This window comes from Manduca sexta, chromosome 17, assembly GCF_014839805.1.
Source record: "Manduca sexta isolate Smith_Timp_Sample1 chromosome 17, JHU_Msex_v1.0, whole genome shotgun sequence".
In the NCBI taxonomy this organism is placed as follows: Eukaryota; Metazoa; Arthropoda; class Insecta; order Lepidoptera; family Sphingidae; genus Manduca; species Manduca sexta.
The window spans coordinates 4,988,567-5,009,208 of record NC_051131.1 but is presented as its reverse complement, the minus strand read 5'-3'; the positions used below and the strand labels follow the sequence as shown (position 1 = coordinate 5,009,208).

At 32.9% G+C, this 20,642-nt stretch overlaps 1 protein-coding gene across 1 annotated transcript in view; it reads left to right on the top strand.

Annotated features, from left to right (window-relative positions):
- The first annotated feature begins 12,365 nt into the window (after positions 1 to 12,365).
- Positions 12,366 to 20,642, top strand: part of LOC115454511 (patched domain-containing protein 3) — a 47,173-nt gene continuing 38,896 nt past the window's right edge. Inside the window, exon 1 of the mRNA XM_030183250.2 lies at positions 12,366 to 12,631. The gene's annotated coding sequence lies outside the window, so the exon portion shown is untranslated. The remainder of the gene's footprint in view (positions 12,632 to 20,642) is intronic.

Genomic DNA, 20,642 nt, shown 5'->3' with positions numbered 1-20,642 from the left:
TAAGTAGTTTAAGTTCGACTGCCAGAACATTCACATTTATCTCTTAATGTGTTTGAACTTCTGTATTTAATCGTTTGTATTCCCTTGAAAAAAATCATGGCGATTAACAAACTGATATGAAAATAAACTTCTTTGTAACTACTGGATATAATAAGACTTAACATCTCATGTCCCAGGATGGCGAGCACAGTGGAATGCCAAACAATACTTTGTAATTAAAGGTATTGGATGGTGTTTCTACTGTTTGTGGGAGGTCGTATCGCTTACCATCAGGCGAATGGCAAGCTCGTCAATCATTGAAAGTATTAAAAAAGAAATAGACAATATATGTATACATAAGTATCTGTTTTCAAGGAACTCTGAAAGACGTTAAGCCTACTTTTCGAAAACGTAAATAACACACCAAAGATAATCAGCAATACAAATACTGTATTTACTTTCTGTGACACAGTTTTATTTAGCAAAGGAGTTATTGTGTACAATAACAAAACTCCTTAGCTTTGTTCGTACGTTGACCGGTGACCAAGCCGTTATCTGATCGGTTGTGTACATTCACAAATATGTGTTACTTTGCCAGGAAACAATGTTAAGAAACTTTTGGAAGTAATAAAGCGAAGTAATGTTTCATATGTCCGTTTCATAGTTCGCCTGTGTAGGTACCACCGCAATACCGCCAAACAGCAGTGTGTAGTCGCTGTTGTGTTCCAGTTTGGAGAACATTGTAGCCAGTGTAACTACTGGACATAATAAGACAACATCTTATGTCTCAGGATAGCGGGCGCGAAGGAATACCAAATAATACCTTAATAGGGTACCGGACTCATTTTTGTTTTTTACTATTATCAAATACTTACATAATATAAATTATAACACAGAAGGAATTATTACAATCCAGTAAAAAAACAACAAGTTATAAGTCTTTGAAATTCGGAGGAAGGGGTAATTAACAAGAAACAGAAAAGAGACGAAATACCCACATGTGACGTCAGCGGGAATTACGACGCGTGCGAAAGAAAGAGATGAAGCGATATCCCCACATCGCGCCCACTTCTGCACATTAAAATATTTTAAATATGAATTACTCGCTCATTTTTTAACCAATTTTCATGCAGTTTTCGCAGGAGTGCTTATTTTTCGTATTATTAACCTTAATCAAGCATAGGCCGGTCCCCTATTCAAGGTGTTGGGATGTTCTTTCTACTGATTATGGGCGGTCGTATCGCTTACCATTAGGTGAAACGGCGAGCTCGCCACAGCATTCAAAGCCATAAAAAAACGTAATTATTATGAAGAGGGCGTATTACAAAAAAAGCAAATTATGAAAGTGACAGGGGTGGCTTTGTTCTAATTCTTTTTAGAACCAAGAGACGTCTCAAAGACATGCACTATCACTTGATAAATGGTCTTTTTGATATTATAGGTATATTTATGGGCACGTACTCAAATAACTTGATTTTAATGCCTAGCATGGACAATATTTATACGGGTTGGTCCATCCTGATTTACCCGTAACTTATTGGCATACAAACGCTAAGTCATATCTTCTCTTTTTAACGCTAACCCTACATTACGCATCATAAGGATAAGACGATAATGACTATTTTCAAATGACTCATTTTCCCAATCGATGACTCATAAAGTACCTCGCAACTCTCACAACCCACGCTAGACGAAAAGCGATAGGTATCTAGAAAATACTGCGCAACCAAATCTAGATTAAGTACATAATAGTGTTATTTTTATACCCACACGTGTTGCTTCGACCGCGCCAAGGGGGCCCAGGACAAATTGGGAATGTCCGCTCTCTCTACTCTAATCAAATTGGGCACTACGCCGTGACTCGTACTTGTGCTGTACTTGTAATGTGTTCTAAATTATATGACTATATTATGGTATATTAGATGTGTATATAGGGTTTGGTTTGTTTGAGATGTTGAATTGAATGAAATACTAAGTTTGTAGATGGGATCGGTTTCATTCTGAGTTTTAGTCTTTCTTATTAATATTCCATAATGTAGCCGTTTGGGCTTTGTATACTAATACCAAATGTTTGGTTTAGGAAAATGTCGAATTAAAATGAAAAATACTACAAAATTTATAGTAATCTTTTTGGGGTCACTTTGATTCTGAGTTTCAAACTTTTAGAAACAAAAATTTTTGGCAAAATATAGAAGCAAATAAAACAGAAAATATTCGTTGTAAAACCATATTAAATAAATAATTTATTAGTTTTTCTTTATTTATTAGAAATATAAAAACCTTATGACTTGATCTATGAAGTTTGGTCCGAATTGTCATAGCTGATTAACCGCAGACGACCCGTCGCGACGACACGCATTTCTTTGCAAAGACTCACCTGAGGCAGAAATTAAAATGCCTTCCTACAATTGTTAATGCTAATATAAAACAATAAAATTTATGGGGATTACATACTCTTACGATAAGTGTGTCGCTAAGATAAGTCATTCTTATACATAAAATTCGCGTTAACGATTGTAGAAAGCCATCTTCGCTTCGGCATCAGCTTTTATAGAGAATCATATTATATTACTCATATATATTTAAATCCGGCAGCACAACATGTTTGCGACATATGCGAAAGACTATGCAACGCAATGCATACGTTAATATTTCAAAAGTATAATTATTATAGTTGACTGTTATAAGTATAATTTAACAGTAAATAAATTTAATAATTATAATTTAAAATTCTGAAAGTGTATTTTGTAGAATTGTAAAATGAAGGTAGATATTGTAACTTTGACTTATCGGGCAACCAACACCTCTGCCCCCCAGTGACCATAGGTTGCAAAGTCTTTGAAACGTCAGGAGAAAATAATAATATAAAAAACCGCGATAAAATCCCTAAAATAGTTTTATTCCAATAATAACTGGTAAAAGGTTCAAAAGCATAAATACTATTTACACATTACCAATTAGAAAAGTTGGTTTCAATTAATAAAGGCACAGTCGTTACTGAGCTTAGAGATAATCTGGAGAGTGTGGACACTCCGACAATACTGGAGTATTAGATACTATTGGTATATAACAAAAATATTCAAATATAGAACAGGTAAACAAATTTGGCCAAGTTAAGAAACAGATAACGAAGTAGATTCAACAAAATGATGTCTTATGACGCAACGGAGTTTACGCACGAATGCAAATACGGGCCACGGCTCGATCGAACGCATCTACGAAAGTAAAAGAAACCAACTACTACACACGGTAAATATGTAGCTTATAGTCTTGGCTTTATTATAAATAGTAGTCCTTACATATCACGCCTTTATTCTTGAAGGGGTAGGCAGAGGTGCAACCAGAGCACTTTCGCGAAGTGTGTTCTATGATATGATAGGGGCGAGCATATTGCTATATCAGGCACAAATTCAAGAATCCGGGCTATAAATAAATAAATAAAAAGCTTTATTCATCACGTACGCGAACATAGTTGCACTTATGATAAGCCAGGGTAGTTGAAAATAGTTAATTATTACCTAAATAAATTAGCTTATATAAATCAAAGACAATTTATATTGAACATAAAATAAATGAAAGATTTAACAAAGAAGCCAGCTCGGGCTGGCACGAAAGAAGAAATAAAATGTAGGCTGATGTAAACAGCAGGGGCGAAGGGTCCATATAAATCAATGCCTGTCGGCTTCCCTTTATCAAGAGTTTATGTAGAATCTAATGATCATTAAAACCATTTGCAGACCGCATTCATGTATTTTAGTACCTATATGTTGTGTTGGGTTTCCTTTCCAAAAATTTCATTTTCCGCCACTGGTGAGCAGAGACATACTATCACTTTATCCGACTCATGATTCGAACCCGTCAATATTCTCATGAACATTGTGAAACTGGCCCTCAGTCTTTTCTTACTATAAACAAATATGTCTACAGTTAATATATACCATTCAACCAATAAAGTATATAAATATTATTGCAGCATAAGTGCTTATGCTTATATCTTAAATGTGTTATTAACGTTGTAAGCAACGTCAACGCTCGTGAATGCAATTCCAAACACCTTGTCGGACGGTGCGTGACCGGCGACCCTTGAAGCCACAATTGTGATATACTCTAGTTGTTCAAGCATTTGTTTGTAAACATAAGCTTATATTATTATTAACAATTTAAATGTCGCTCTTAACTTTGTTTTTAAACAAGGACGTTGTTCATGTAATGATGGACGTGGTACTTCAAATGTTGATTTAATTATAAGTAATAGGAATATAAGATAAATAAACTAAGTGCATTTTTCTTAATCCATATTTCCTATTAAAAGTAAAAAAGTGTCAAGTAAGATCATTAAAAGTACAAGATTTCGGTGACATGACAAGGCGATACATGTGAGGCATTGAAAATAAATGCTTAAAGCGCATTAAAAGCATATAAAAAGGTAATCTCATTTTCACTCAGAGAAAATACTATGTATGTGAGGTCAGATGAATAAATAATAACTTAAATATCTAATAAATCTAATCTTAATTACAATCTGAAATAATTGAACATGAAGAAGATTAAATCGTGACCGGGTTAAGATCAGTTTTGTGGGACATACAAGATTGACTATTCAGTGTAATAGCAGGTTCTATTCGAGGGCACATTTCTAAGTCATCATATACTTATTATTATCAATTTATACTCCTGTATAATAAGTATATCTAAATAATCGTTTATTATGACATTAAATGCAACCAAATACTTAACTTCTTCAAAATAACACTTTACCATAATTTATTGTAACCATAGTGAGTTTTAAGCAATATAAATATTAATAAAAAGTAATTTAATTTTTCATGCCCTAAGGCCAATACTACTACGAGAAGAAAAATTATCAGACCGGCAACTACTTTCAGTCAGAAATACACTTACACAGCTTATTCTTTATATTCGTACCATATTTCCCTCCCATCTTGTCGTATTACCGTCTTACCGGACTATGAGAGTGAAGGAACAGAGAGTGCACCTGTGTACTGCACACACACTTGTGCACTATAATATCTCCTGCGTACCTGTCTGATCTCCACTGAGATTGGCCGCCGCGCCGTAGAGGAAATTCGGCTAAGAGGGATTAATTCTTTAAATACGTTAACCGAGAAAATACTATACGATAATGCGCAAAATCCTGCTAAGCATATAGGTCATTAAGGGCCATAATGCATCGACAACTCATTTTATTCACAATAATAACCGACTAGTTAAGCATTAATGTATTTTTAACTTATATCTTTATAACCAACGTGTTCATTGATCGCATGTTTCCCCGAGAAAGGTGTTTACCACGTCATTGGCGGTAAAAATAACACGTTATACCAGGATTTTCCTCGATGACTTTCACCGAGTTACCTCGCACATGTAGACAATTATTGATCTTGCTTCGATTAATAACTTGTTTTTATCACAAATTGGCATTTACTTACGACAAAAGAAATGTCGAAAAAATAGCCATTAAAAGGTACAGGAATGAATGAGGAGAAGTACCAGAAAATATGGACTTTCAAGATTGAAGATTGACAAAAAACTGCTTACGACTAATTTGCTGAGACTGTATGGAGTAAATCTGATTTTTAAAAATAATTTAATATGACCTTGGCGGTAAACCTTAAACTATTTAAACTGAACCTATATACCCTTAACTTTAAAATAATTACCCTGAGTTAAGGTAATAAAAAATGATTCGAGCTTAATTGTTTGTTAAGAAAATCGGTGTTAAACTCCAAATTTATTTATTTCTAAAGCATAAGCTTATTTCGAAATGATAATGTGTCTGTTTTAACGATGTTTATAAATGACTACCACTTCAACTATAAACGTATAGTTATAATATTAAAAATGACAATGACCTGAATAATTTAATGAAATTAATTCGATAATTTATAATCAACGTAGTAAAGAATATCCGCTTCGCTTCAATAACATCAATAATGATCCCAGACAGTGAGTAAAACTTAAAATACGCTTTAAAATAATCCGCTAGAAATGAGATTTCTTAAGAAAAATACAGTAAAATATTGTTCATTTAAAATCAAACATTATACAAATCCCAACACATATTATTTCATTATTATAAGTGTGCCTGATTACCCGCTTTCACCTCATTACGGTAATATTGCGATACTGTAACTCGCATCTTAAACAATTCCATCTGTATGCGATATTCCCCATTACCATAATGATTGTGGCGGGGTTGCCAGCTTCAGTCTATAAAATACACTGATTTATTTTTATTTTTGGACTGTCGTTGCTTGTCTGTTATTGTACCATTCGCCTTATACCCGAATTTTTAATGCTTGATTTAATTAGTATTATATATATATAATAGTTTTATTGTTTTTGTAGCTGTATCAAATAATTGTTTAAAACTCATAAATTGTATAATTTTGTAATTAAATGTTTTCATTACCCATAATTATAAAAATTATAAGGTACAAAACATTCATTCTTTGTTAATATCATTGCCATTTTTAGCGTGACCTTTGCCATTTCTTAGGGAAATTACATGTTAACGAAGGTTTGTGTTTAACTCTAAAGCTTTCATTTTCCTCTTTAATAAGCATAATCATATTAAACAGAATTACTTATTATTTATATGTAGTGTAGTATTTATACTAGTCTATATATATAAAAATGAGCCCCTATTTCCCTTGGTCACGTCATCACGCGTGAACGGCTGGAGCGATTTCACTATTTTGTTGTGTTTGTTATTGTCAAGAGAAGGTTCTTATGAAAGAAAAAAAATCAAAAAACTGCGCGAAATATTAGAAAACTTAAGAAAATGTAACGAAAATATTAATTTTATATAACTGTCAATTGTTTGAAATAACTGTCAGCGATTGACTGAATGCGCGCTGCAAATTCATAGTTAAGGCGGGACAACGTCTGTCGAGTCCACTAGTATATATATAAATGTGAAAGTATTTTTGTCTGTCTGTTGCATTTCTACGGTATAACTATTGAACCGATGTTGATGGAATTTAGTACGATGTAACCTTGAGCTATAAGAAAGGATATAGGTTGCTTATTATTTTGTAAAATTACATACTGTGTTTTTATCCCGGTAAAAGTAAATCACTTGAGCGGACTCATGAGCAAAGGCTAGTAAAGAAATAGATAACGTATTTAAGTGGACGAACGTATTTGTGAAACATTATAATGCTTTTTAGAATTGCAAAACTTATGAGAAATTACATCTTTAAAACATACCTTACCCATTTTTATATGAAACATATAATAATTTGATCAGATATAAAAAAATATTCTAGGGAAACCTTTAGATGCGTCATTTACAATAATTGAAATTATCTTTCCATTATTGTAAACAGCGAATATACAAAAAAATATTGAATTATGACCCACACGTTATCTATTCCTACTATTATATAAAGCTGAAGAGTTTGTTCGTTTAAACGCGACAATCTCAGGAGCTACTAAACCGATGTATTTTTTTATTTTTTTTAGTAATATTTTCACGGGGTAAAAAGTAGCCTATAGCACTTACGAGTAATATAGGTCCCTATTAGTAAAAAGAAAATCGGTTTAGTATTTAGTTCCTGAGATGAACGCGTTAAAACAAACAAACTCTTCAATTTTATATATTACTATAGATATGTAAGCATTTACAAATTACGATAGAGATAATCGTGTTTCTTTTTCGTAATATTACACACAACAAGCGCAAATGGCTGTCATTGTGCACAATGATAATATTCGCTTGTTTCGTACCTCTGCCTACCCACTTACGATATAAGCACTTTGCTTAGTCTTGACTCTTTTGTATTTCTTGCCACTTATCTCGTAAAAGTAGGCGGGGTACAAAGATATAGTTGTGTTTTATTTTAATAAAATGGCGCCTTATAACAAAACTACACAGTTTTATAATTCATACAATATACTTCCTCCCCCCTCTCCCGCCGCTCAGCTGCCATTAAATATAACAAAGGTACTAAAATATTTCGCTGCAGCTCTGACGTTAATGTACAGTCAGCCACATAAGTAGCTGAATAATTAAAAATTTCAAACAGCCTTTTAACTTTTGTGTTCTTACCAATAATAGCTTTCTCTGTAAGAAACTTTAATGTTTAATTTATTTTAGATAAAAATAATGATTCGATTAAAGTTAATGTAAAATCGTTTTGGAGTTTTGAAATAGTTCAGCAACTTTTGTGGTTGACTGTACAAAAGAAACAATACATCATTAGGATACATTTCTCGAGCGATTCCAAGAAGTTAAATTGACTAGCCGCTTCGTTCATTAACAATCTCCGGTGCTAGCTGCCATTACACCATGAAACAGGACCTAAAATGATCGCAATTTAATATTTCCTTTTTGAAACTATGGACGTGACCTCCAAAGACCTATGTGTAGGCTTTTTTCGCCTACATGTAATTTTGGCTAGTATTTATATGTCCTAATTTATTTATTTGGAGTACCTCTTAAAGTACATGACCCCTGCGACGCGATGTGCTCAAGTTGTTTCGCAATTTTATACCTATTAAAGTTCATGAAACCGTTTTTTTAGCGTGGTATTTTGAACCTTAAATATATTCCACTTCATGTTTTAAATGTACTGGTTAATTCTTATTCATATAGTTGATCAGAATCTGCCATAAAGGAGTTCTTTCACAAATTCTTACCTTTTCAAATAAGGTCCGGATTGTATAGGCGTGAAATGATTATTGTTTATAAAGATATGAGCAACGTTGGCAGACCGAGCCCGGAAGCAGGTCATAAGCGAGATAACTAAATAATCGAGACGTCGATGATGCTACCAAGATTCCTACGAACCATAGAGCTCACATCTTAAAGACATGGCCGGGTGTCAGTGACAAAGGGTCCATATTACTTCATTCCTGTCTGATTCCCTTTCATAATTTATGTAAAATCTAATTATCATTAGAACGATTTGCAGACAGCATTAATGCATATTCATTATTTTGTCGGGTTCCTTTTCGGATAATTTCACCTTCCGCCACTGGATGTTTATTCCGAAATTTCAACAAAATACAATGAAATTATTGATCTCATTAAGAACTAGTATTTCGTAGGGGCACTTCGGTCACACGAGATGATTACATTTTGTCATTAGGAAGGTGTTCATAGAATACTATTTGTAGCTGTTTTAGGTAAGCTGCAATAAAAAAATCATCCCAATTTGATCCCTCCACTATTCTTTTAGTAATTAAATTAAGGGGCCTGCTGGTATGCCTGATTTATGCATAAAAAATTGAAAAAATCGCCTTAGATTAAAAAAAAATGTCCTCCAAATTATTTTTAGACCAGAAACAAGCATGTTACGCGCATGCTTTCGATTTACGCAATGACGTAAAATAAAATATAAAACTTTAATAGTCGTGTGATTCATTTGTACAAGTCTCATTTTAACATGTTTTGCACTTATGTCGACATAAGTTATTATGTACACAGGAAGCGTTTTAAATTTTACTATATTGGTAACATTAAATCATTATTGCTCTAATTTATATTTATTTTAGCTATTGTTTTCTTTGGTTGAATAACTATTATTTTATTAATAATTGTCTTTTGCTCTCTTGCGTTAAAATCCATTTCCGGTCAACAACGGCCAACTTTTATAGTCCGACAATTTGTATACTTTTTGTTTAAACATGACTTGTAACTGTATAATATGAAATATGAGTACAAACTTTTTATTATGTATCTTGTTAACTTAAACAATTAATAATATATTTATTTATTCAAAAACATTTGAAAAAAAAAATATTTCATGTTGGTCATCAAAAAGTCTTGTTTTCCGCCTTTTGTAAGTCTATGGGCGAACAAGCACAAGTTTATGGCCACGCCAACTCCGCTTGGAATTAAGATAATGGCACAATAGAAGTCCAAACCAATGTGTAAACCCGGGTTGTCATTTTACAACTAGTTATACATGTAATAGATATTAATACACAGTTATTCAATTTTTAGGTGTTGGAATAAAACTATTTTCCGGATTATTTCGCTGTTTTTTAATTTATTATTTTCTCTCGCGTTTCAAAGATTGCAGCCAGAATCCGAAATATAGTTTTATTTAAATGTTCAATATTCGCTTAAATATAAGATTTTTTTTTTTTCAATGCTCAAACCTTTGTTGATTTATATGGATAATGAACATATATTGCCGAAATTATGTTATATTTTCTACAATAGAACACCGGAAGATTTAATATAATATTGCCGTTATGAAAAAGTGCCAAAATGGATAAATTAAATATTGCCTGTAAGGCTAAACTTCATGATACGAAAATTTACTTATCAGTGCCGAAATAATTTTAAAGCATGAGATGGTTTGCCTTGAAAAGAGTTTACATAAAGAAATTAAAGACTAATGGCAACTTCCAAGATCCAGAAAAATGTCCATTCATAAAACAAATAAAAGTTTTAGAAAATACTATCAAAATTTAAAATCTTAATTTTTTCAAAAAATAAATACTATTTTTGTTACTAAAAATATTATAAAATGACTCCGAATGTGTTCACACCTCACAACGCCACAAGGATATTTTTAGCATGTCATTGGGCACCCGGCTTTAATCCAGAATCCCCGTGGGTGTGACGACCCTGCGCACCAAATGTTCGTAATTCTGCCATTATGTTGCCTACATTGACATAACTCTCGGTGCAAGGTTGCCAGATCTTTGTCTCCAAGCAATTCTGCCAAGTGGTAAGGTCAAACTTTATTAAAATTCGCAATAACTGTTAGTTCGCATTTGACTACCGCAGGAGTATTATATGACCCGTTATTTCCTGCAATTTCGACTGCCTAAATCTGACCCTCCTTGGAATTAATATAAAGAACATTTAACAAAGAACATAAGGTTTATAGGTACCGTTAGAAGTAAAGGTTCTGTGAGATTTTGGTACCTCAGAAAGTTTTGTGTTTGCCTGCCATTTAGCGCGTAAGTTGTTAAATTCTATAGCAGTGGTAAAGGGTCCATATAACCCGATTCTTGCCAACTTCCCTTTTCTTTATATAATATAATTATATCGGCCCTGTATTATATACTGTCCCAGTGCATGGCACGAGGCTCCTCTTCTATTGACAGGGTTTAATTCTCAGTCCACCACGCTAGTCTAGTGCGGGTTGGTAGACATCACATGCCTTCAAAATTCCCTTCCCTTCCCTTTACTAATTTATGCGAAATCTTATTCATCATTAGAATGATTGGCAGACAGCTTTCATGCATAGTACTTATATATTGTGTCGGCTTACCTTTTGAAAAATTTCAGCCTGCACCTCTGTTTTCCTTATATAGCTATCATTTCAATAGCATCTCTTTGCATTTGCATTATTAGAAAATGACATTGCAGGAAAGAGAGTAGCAACATTCTATTTGCAACTTACTACTTGCAACATACTTAGAATAGAGCGTAGCGGCAAACTTGAGATATAATTTGAAGACTAACTTTTGTGACCAAGATGTTTGTTTTTATGTTGTTTATTCTATAAATCTGTTGCTACAAAATGATCTTTATAAGGAAAATGTAAATTTAATAACCTTTAATAATGTAACACCAAAGATCTAAATGGGTAATTAGATAGAATGAAAATACTAACAAATCTGCAACTGGCGGTTTGCGCCTATGACGAAAAACTACGCATAAAGAAGATAATTAATACTTAAATATTAAGCTGCATTTACAATTAGGGATTAACTGGACAAAGATTCTAAACGATGAGTAAATATAACTCGAAAACTCAATGTAATACAAACTAAGATATCTTTAAATCCATAATACAATTCAAGAACCACCAGATTTCTTCAATAAACCCGATTTTAATTCAAGTGATTGCAATTAGTTCAACCACACCCGTTTACCTTGTTCGTAACTATGTTACGTAGGTCCGTGATTGACTATCGAGACCGACTCGGGTCAAATAACATTCAAACAACTCAAAAACAAATTACACAACCACGTTTTTAGGAAGGAGATTACGTTCCATTAAAAAGAATGTTAAGATCGGGACTCGAACCACACACGTAGATAAAGGAAATGAAAGACAAAAGACTGTGTCGTGTTACCATTAAGAGTATCTTCATCATGTGTGATACTACGTTGGCTTTTTCAAAATGATAGCTTCATTTTCTTCGTTATTTACAACTATCATGTATTATTATTTTATTTTTTTATTGAATGTATCCTGAATACATAACAGGGCAGGTGAAGCGTCACTCACATTATGACAAAATTCGTAGAATTCCATCGACAATGCGACGACAAAAACTATGTGACAAAGTTCATAGACTCCTATTTCGTCTCATAAAGGATTAGGGCCCTCGCAGCGGGAAGCGGTAAGTGGATGTGGAGGTGGTCCTTATCTCGGAGTTTCAACAGCACAGTGATGTCGCGAGCGTAGTGGGGTGGTCACAATCCCAACACTTCGCGCTCTACCGTCACAGCCGAACGCCGCACGGCGCACGCGCAACCGCCACTCGAACTTTCAAACGATTCGATTTTCAAATTAATTAAAATGTATTCGAATTCAGTGAGGTGAAAAATAAAAACAGTGTGGAACGAAGTGATTTTGCCAGTGTATCGGAACGCATTTAATACTGCAGGATTATTTTTTTTTCACTGTGAAAGAGCAACCCTCTAGAATTCAAGGTAATTTTCGCCGTTTTTATAATTTATTTTTTTTATGTCCGTCGTTGATTGCATAAACGGTGTCGAGGCGACCTATTGCAAAGGTGCAGTTTCGTTTTGCGGCCACCCATTTACAACACACGGTCCGACCACGTCCGGCACGAGTACACTTTCTCGCTGTTGTTTTTACAGACATTTATCTTGCTGCAGATATCCAATAATTATGTGCCTACGCGCTTCTAGGTTTAACAACTTAATTAATAAGAAATTGATGTTTCCTGCCTCGTGCCTCATCGGAATCTATTAGTTAGTTCGTATATTTTTAAATAAAGTGCATTTAATAACGCTTATTTATAAAATAGCAGCAGGAAATACAAAATTAATACTGTAATAATTTAATATTTTTTATTAATTAACCATACAAATAAATATGAAATTGGCTTAATAAATAAATTAAGAAATATCACTACAGTTGTAATAACCGTGTAACATCGAAAGTTATTGACGGTATTGTTAAAGCGTTTATTACCAACCATACCTTGACCAACTCTTGCTTTTTTAATTCACCAAAAATTATGTTGGAAAATCGCATCTGTTTTTTTTTAAATAAATTGTAGTGCGAATTGCATAAGTAACTGTTTAAGATTTGCAAAACGATTTTACGTAACAATAACCTGTTGACAGGTTCATTTTATCTGGTTGGAAATAAAAAATACTATATCAATAAAAATAAACTTCAGGTGCGCTTATTCAATATTACATAATAAATATAATATACCATCGCTATGTTTAAATTTTGTAGCATAATAAATTAAAATATAAAAAAGCATCATTACCATATTTACTTTATTTTTGAACAATACTCACATGTAGTACACAAGTTCTTACAAAACCAAAGTCATATTAAGTTTTTAATATGTATTAGAAATTATTTAAAATTTACTTTTTCAAAACTAAGGCTTATACCTTATTACAATTTCAAGAACTTAGAATTATATACCTTAAAACAAAAAACAACTAGCTATATTTTACGTAACTGTAAACACTTATTTTATTTATAATCAGAATATAAGGCTGTTTCATTGCAATTACAATGTTAAGTTATAAATAAGAACCTGTCTCGACATGATATAACAATATTTTTGTCTTAAAAAACAACATTTTAATAAACTATCAACATGTACGTGAACTATCGATAAATTCTCACGCAGTTTTGCTTCCTAGCCTTTGTTACGTATTATGTCGGTTACGTGTTACCCGTTTTTTGTTGGGCGTATGAGTATACTGGGAAGATTGGAATAGATATTAACCTAGTTTTCTAAAATTGATGATACTTATCATAGGTAATTTTACAGTGTATTGTATTTTATAGTGGACAATTAAAATTTCCAACTCATTCCTATCTTTCTATTTGATTAATGTCGTTGCGGGATAATGACAAATTAGTTTTCCTTGAGATTTGCCGAGCTTCACTGCTCGGTGTCATAAAATGCGTGCCACTGCTGATCCTGGCTTACAAGAGTTGTAATGGCGGATGTGACGACAGGAAAGTCTCTATAATACTTTATTTCAGTTATATTTGTGTTGGCTCTGCGTAAATCGCTGTACAAGGATTAATTAAAAACGTAATAAGTACAAACCATAATATCCCCAATTTGATTGTAATAGGTACTAGCTTTTGGTCGCGGCTCAGCCTGTGTGAAAGATTTTCTGAAAATAAAGTCCCTCTTTATATTTTTCGTGGATAAACTACAGCCTTCATTTTTGTTAATATTTGCATTATTTACAAAAAATATTTAATTCGTCATCTGTACTACTTCAGGCAAAATACACAAAATAAATTATTTTATAATGACGACCAATTTCCGCATTTCAGTCATTATTATAATGGAATATTGCGAATTACACTTATATGAATATATACTGCACAATAAATGTATATAGCATAACACTGTGCGGCGATAGCCTAGTTGGTTGTGGAACGCACTGCCGAGACAAATGTCCGCAGGTTCAAAAACCAAGGGAACACATCTCAGACTTTTCTAAAAATAATCTTTAACGGTAAAGGTAAACATCGTTAGGAAACCTGCATACCTGAGAAGTTCTCTATAGAAATTTCGAAGGAATGTGAAGTCTACCAATCCACACTAGGCCAGCGTGGTGGACTAATCCCTCTCAGTAGTAGAGGAGGCCTGTGTACAGTAGGGCAGTATACATATAATACAGGGCTGATATTATAATACTGTGAATAAATATATCTCACATCAGGAAAATACAATAAATTTCAATAGTCGTCTTCCTGATACAATGAACAAAACATAAACAAACTCTCATTTGTTTATTTATAGACACCGGTCAACAGTATTCACTACACAATGTGCATACAGTAGGCAATAAATTAACAATGGGATGTTACGTAGCTAGAAGTACAAAGGTGCTATCTAAATTATATCACATGTTATATTAGACAATTATCAACATGATGAGATAAAGATTGTACGATTGAAGGTTAATTTCAGATGCAGGGAGTTAATTGCTACAACATACCCCGCAGCCATCTGGTATGCCCCGAAGGCTACCGTGGGTTTTGGTTGGTTTGCCGCTGCAGGGTATACAGGGGTTAGGGAGCGGTCCAATGCTCGCGCGGATGATGCTATGCTCCCGAGTCGACATTGGGACGTAAGCCCGCTGAAATCAACTTAACCGTCCCACTAACCCCCTAGTGATGGGAGCGATAACGCGTTTATTGAACGCGAAAAAAAGGAATTTTAAGATCCATATATTTTAAGTCACAGTATGTGACAGATTTGTCTAAGAACTTTTATTTTTTCCCATCTAAAAGAGACTCGAGTATAAAATTTATGACAAACATAAATTTTATGTAATTTATTTCTGAGTAAAAGAGTATTGACAGCCAGACAGACAGGTCAACAAAGTGATCCTATAAGGGTTGCCTTTAAAGTACGGAACACTAAAATCATTTAACAAAATCCAACTTGCCATCACATATTAATAAACAGCTTTCAACTATACTTTAACAAAGACATAATACCATTTCTCTTAAGACATAAACTTTATTACCTGTTGCGCTCTCTTTTCACACAATCTCTTTATTGTATCGATACAAGATAGCGATGAAACATTTTAGCTCATTAGTTAGATCATCATGGAAACTAGGCAACGCTATAAAAACAGAACAAAAAAATTTAGAAACACGCCAAATACATTAGTCTACGGTGATAGAAAACATTGTAAGGAAACCTGTATACCCGAGGAGTTCTTCATAAGATATTCCAAGTTATGTGAAGTGTGCTAACAGAGACTAGTCCACCGTACTTCCCTTTCAGTAGTAGAGGACGTCCACGCCTAATAGTGGGCCAGTATATAATACAGCTGATATTATTGCAATATAAGCATGGATAGCCGGGGTAGCAAATGTCTAACATAAAAGTAACGTAAAATAATAAATCGCTGTTACGTTTCGTACGGTATGTGGGATTTCCAAAAACATTGAAGACCCTTCCCTTATTCATTTTTTTAAGCTATATTTCTGGTATTATTGGCGATCAAAACGCCTTACATCATTTATTTGATCAAGTGCCGGTGTATATTGTTAAAACACATCTATAGTTACTTAGTTGACCGTATCACGTAAAGATATGTGTATATATATGACTTCTTTTGTAGACAGCAAACACTTTCATTCGGGACAAATACATATAAGTCTTATATGTATTTGTCCCCAATGAAAGTATTTGATATTAGGAGTATTTTCTTTAATTAAATAATTTATTTACTGAAAAGCCCGTCTTTGTTATATGAGTCTTCGTTCAGTACAGGCGTATGACAAAGAATAAAGGTCCTTAGTATTAAGTATTTGAACAGTCACACCGCTTTTGTTTGCGTTATTTGACAAAAAGGCTTATTTTGGTTAATCACTTAAAATTAAGTCAGTATTTTTTTAGATTTTAAAGGTAATTTTAGTCGGTGAAGCAAAAACATAAGAATCACAATCGAATATACGAAAAAAAAAATGGAAGTTGGATATCCACATAAGTATATATTGCCTATAAGCAATTTTATGACTCATAAACAATTAGTTAATGGTCGTATAACATTGCATACCTTGGACATGTCACTATTTTATGACTAATTAAATCAATTTAAATGATCATAGAGTTTTAACTAATTACCTTCTAGTACCGTTTTATTAAAACTCTAAACTGGTCAAGGATTTCTTTCCAAATAAATAATTAATAGTTTTACTAAAGAAATTCATTTATATTTTAAATGTTATAAAGCAGACCATGACTTATTAATAAATATTAAACATGTATTTTCAAAAAAATTATCTGCAGACATATACCAATGCACGACGATTTGTTATGTTTACGTGAATTGCAACAAAAAATAAACGGATTTTATCGCTGCTTTTTCTCCCGACATTACGAAGACTGCAGCATTCATAGTCACCAGAGGGACTAACGTGTTGGTAGTTCGAAAAGTCAAAGTTAAAATATCTAATTATATACATTTTACAATAATAGAAAATTTTAATTTTTTAGCTGTTACCGGTCCGATTTACGCAGAAAGAACTCACATTGTCACTGTCAGACTTCGAGACACAAAATAGTTTTATGTCAATACCAATGCACATTAGTGGTTTCAATAATAGAAATGTATTTTGTGGTTATTTATACAAAACATAAGGTTAGTTAGTTACGCATATAGTTCTAAAGTCTTTGAAAAAATTCGACAAATAGCCATGTCAAGTACAATATAAGACTTATCTGCTATTAAATCAGTCAGAATACAAAACAGAAGACATTACTACGTTAGTAATAATAGAGGTATGTAAGGTATTGTCAAAGGAATAGTCACGAATAACGAAACTCAGCAAACAATGCCATCTTCGTAACCGAACAGGTAGAGCGTAAAGTCTGGCGTCAGACAACGAACGTTTTTAGGGTTCCGTACCTCAAGGGAACCCTTTTAGGATTACTTTGTTGTCTGTCTGTACATCAAGAGCCTTTTTTCTCAGAAGCGGGTAGAGTTGTCTAGTGAAATTTATATAAAATACTCGTGGTCTACTATCTCTAGCAGCTGTGAAAAAATCTAACTTATAAGCCAACGCGTTCAAAAGATATGACCATTTATGTCGCAAATTTAACAATTTAACAAGAGAATCAAAACCTATAGGGTATTTCTCGTTGACCTAGAATCATGAAATTTGACAAAAAGCAATATCTTATAGCAAATGTACAGTAAATATGTACATTACAAACAAAAAACGTATTTATTATTACAATCTTATTATTCTCGGCTGGTTCATTAGCCGTATCTAAAGATCGAACGGCAAAGTTAAGTTTCTCAAGTTTAAACTTATATTTTAGATTACCTACAAATTTGTACGGATCCCCCGTTGCTCGAATCCAACTTGAACTTTTCCGTTTTTTTGTAGCGACATAAGTTAGCTTATGGTAAACTTAGACCAAAAAATATCCACCACTGATGTTAGCATGACGGCCTTGGTTTCATGATTAAGGGCTCTATATTGTAGAGCCCGCATTAGGCTAGCGGGACGGACCTTAGTCCATCTGATAGATGGTCCTAGCCTAAATTCTCTCAATCATCGAGCAAGCCCGGTTCAAGATTAGGACAGTATAGAATACAGAGTTGGTATAATATTATATACATGATTTATAGATTTGTGGCGAAATTTTAAAATATTGATTATCATATATGTGCTGTGATTAATTTGATTATCCATTTATATTACTTTCGTTATGCTTACTTAGTATAAAATAAAATTCTTTATCGCCATATCGGACACAAATTCAAGATTCAGAGTTGATACTGAGCATAAAAACCCAATATAATTTTGTCCGACCCAGGATTCAAACCCGGGACCTCACAGCGGGTACCGCGCACGCAATACAACTATACCTTGAGGAATTAAATTTAGATAACAATGAACTAACGCAAACACTTGCAAAATAGCTAATATTAATAGATTCCGAATATTGCTTCACAGCAAATAAAAAGAAACTTACTAAAGAATAGAAAGGTTTGTTACCTAAAATATAAGTTTACTTTGTTAAAGTGACATTTCAATTGACAGCCTTAGGAATTTTTATTACGATACGCTTTAACCATTCCATTGTGCTTTACAACATAAAAGGATCATCAGTCAGGTGTCATTGCTTTTTGTGCCACAATAAAATGACCATAAAAATATTTACCGGCATCATTCTAGATGAATACATGTCTGATCAAAGAGAATACATGTGTCTGATATTTGTCTCGCAGATTCTGGTTTGTAAAGCAATGCAAAAAGGTTGAGTAATGAAGTATTTAACTAATTAAGTCACATTATACCATGAGTAAATGTGTAATGTAGTTTAGAAGTAAAAAAATAAGTTGACGAAATTTAATGAAGAGTTGACATTGTGTGCTAATTGCATAATAAATGTTATTTTCTAAGTATAATTTGATATCCCGAAGCAAAAAACCTTTACTTATAATGTAGTTAATTATTGATGTTTTTTAAAATAAATTATTTATAAAATTTGTATTAGAAGGATTTTAATTTTTTATGTGCTACATTTTCTAGATCAAATGTTTACAGCAAACTAGATGAGAAATAATTGTACAAAAACACACACAACAACAAAGAATCCTCCAGAGTAACGGTCTACCTCCTTCGAGAATAAATCCTCGGTGATCGTAGTTTCACCAACTGACCTCTAGTTTAATTTCAATGCACACGTGCCCGAGAACAGTTTATAAATTTGATACGCGATATATTCAACACCAATAATAAACGTGAAAGCGAAAATAAGTGTTCTCTTTTTAATTGTATTTTAGACGTTTGCTGTTTGCAAATGTAAACGTATATATTTAATTTATGCTCTACAGATTCTAAAATTTCCGTACTTCTAGAATTTTCTTGTTTTATAATTTGATTCGCTCCATTTATGTTCTAGAGTGGCTCAAAGATTCTAGTTGTACTTAATTAATTAGCCTGCTTGATGTAAATTTACAATAATTAATAATTAATGTATAGTCATTACGTAAGTGAAATATAAAGTTCATGATCTATGTTTATATTATTAAGAGACATTAACGAAAAATGTTCTGTGTTAAATAAGTTTTTGTATTTTTTTCGGAATTGATATTTTATAATCAGACTCGTCACTCTAGTTAAATGATTATATTGTAAATACAGTCCAGGTTACTTCACTGTATTTTAATATTTTGTATCTAACTATGCCTAATTTAATAATAATTTAGAAACTATAACAACCGTCGTATCTTTTCTACTTTTGAGTCAAAGTTACGTATTTACCTAAAAATTATTGCTGGACTTTCACAGCTGCAAGAATACGCTCGGGGAATCCCTTTTAGAAAAACCCATCCCTTTTGGATCGCTTACCTGTTGGACACAAAAGAATCCAGTAAAAACTTGGGACAAACCAAGCATTTTTGTAAATGCAACTTGACCTGAGATGTTTTGTAAGATGCAAGCATAAGTGAAAGGTTCTTTGAGTTGATAAAGATCAAATTTGGTTAAATTATGCAAGACACTTTTGTATTATAAAACGGTCCAAATGAAAAGATTTCAAAATATTATATTGAAATGCTTTTTTTGCGATATCGATTTTTGCGAAACGCTCCGTAGAAACTTGATAGACTTGTGAATCCTTACTTTAAAATCATTGATTATAATTCTTGTATTTTTGTTTTATGAAATTAAAGGTAATTAAGTTAAAATCTTGTAATGCAAAATTTTCTTCTTTTTTTTCCTTATCTCAAACAGCTGACAATTGTGTCAGTTTAAATCACCATGTTGTTTCTTTAATTGGTATTATATATTCTCACAAATTCCTCAAATAACTGCCTTGGTGGCGTAATTGTATTACGATTGCAGTGCTGAGATCTTGGGTTCGATCCCCGGATCAAGCAATATTGAGATTTTCCATTTAGTATTAGTCTGGAGTCTGGAAGTTGTTCCCGATATTGCGAAAAAGTC